Below are 1436 nucleotides of genomic sequence, written 5' to 3'. Positions count from 1 at the left end.
AGTTGCGGCTGGCCGTCTTGCATATGTTTTAGAGGCTCATGCGGCTACTCGTATAGCAGCAGCAGCAGCAGCAGCAGCAGCAGCAGCAACTGCTGCAGCAGCTGCAGCAGCAACGTGTGCTGCAGCAGCAGCAACTGCTGCAGCAGCAGATGCAGCAGCAGCTACGCAATGGACGTCTTTTGTTGACACAATCGTTGCAGCAGCTGCTGCAGCAGCTGTTTGCTGCAGCAACTGCTGCTGCTGCTTGCAGCAGCAGCAGCAGCAGCAGCAAATTATTTTCATATGCAGCAGCTGCAGCAGCTGCTGCTGCAGCAGTTGCTGCTGCTGCTGCTGCTGCTGCAGCAGTCGCAGCAGCATATGCTGGGGCGTTTGCTTGCCTAATCGTCGACCCTCCAGAAGCAGCAGCAGCAGCAAAAGNGCAGCAGCATATGCTGGGGCGTTTGCTTGCCTAATCGTCGACCCTCCAGAAGCAGCAGCAGCAGCAAAAGCAGCAGCAGCAGCAGATACTGCTGCTGCTGCTGCTGCTGCTGCTGCTGCTGCTGCTGCAGTATAAGGGATTAATTAATACAACAGCGGAGTCGCCGCTGAGCAATTCTTAAAAACTAATTGTTAATTTGTTGTTAGTTCGTGTTGCTGCTGCTGCTGTTGCTGCTGCTGCTGCTGCTGCTGTTGCTGCTGCAGTTGCTGCTGCTGCTGGTGTTGCATAAAAAAAAACGTAAACAAAAAAAAAACAAAACAAACGGAGAAGCCAGAGAGAGAGAGCCAGCAGACAAACGAATACTCTAAACCCTAAACCCTAAAACCCTAAACCCTAAAACCCTAAACCCTAAACCCTAAAACCCTAAACCCTAGACCCTAGAACTGCAGCGGTATCTGCAGCAAATGTTCAATAAAAGGAAGTCCAAATGTCTCCATGCAGACAAACTGCAGCAGCAGCAACGCCAAAGCTGCTGCTGCTTGCACTGGCACAGCAGCAGCAGCAGCAGCAGCAGCAGCAGCAGCTACCAGCAGCTAGCAGCAGCTAGCAGCTAGCAGCAGTAGCAGCGGCTAGCAGCTGCTGTCGTCAGCCAGTAGCTTCAATAGCTAGCTAGCTAGCTAGCTAGCTAGCTAGCTAGCTAGCTGGTTAGATACCTTGCTACCTGGCTATCCAGTTAGCTAGCTAGCTAGCTAGCTAGCTAGCTAGCTAGCTAGCTGCAGCTGCAGCTGCAGCAGATGCAGAAGGTGGGCCTCCGATGAACCGGCACAGCGCTGCAGAGTTCGCTTCGCTGGGTGTACGCGTCTATGGCTAGCTGTGTAGCTAGCTGTATAGCTAGCTAGCTAGCTAGCTAGCTAGCTGTGGAGCTAGCTGCTCTCCTTGAGCTTCGGTCTTGGCAGCAGCTAGCCAGCCGCGTTGCTGCGTTAAGAACATTCACGTGGTTCATCGGGTAGCTAGCTGG

Source organism: Eimeria mitis, genomic scaffold (genome assembly GCF_000499745.2).
Source record: "Eimeria mitis Houghton genomic scaffold, Emh_scaff4637, whole genome shotgun sequence".
NCBI classification, from domain to species: domain Eukaryota; phylum Apicomplexa; class Conoidasida; order Eucoccidiorida; family Eimeriidae; genus Eimeria; species Eimeria mitis.
The sequence above is the reverse complement of the archived record's forward strand: the minus strand, read 5'-3'. Positions refer to the sequence as shown.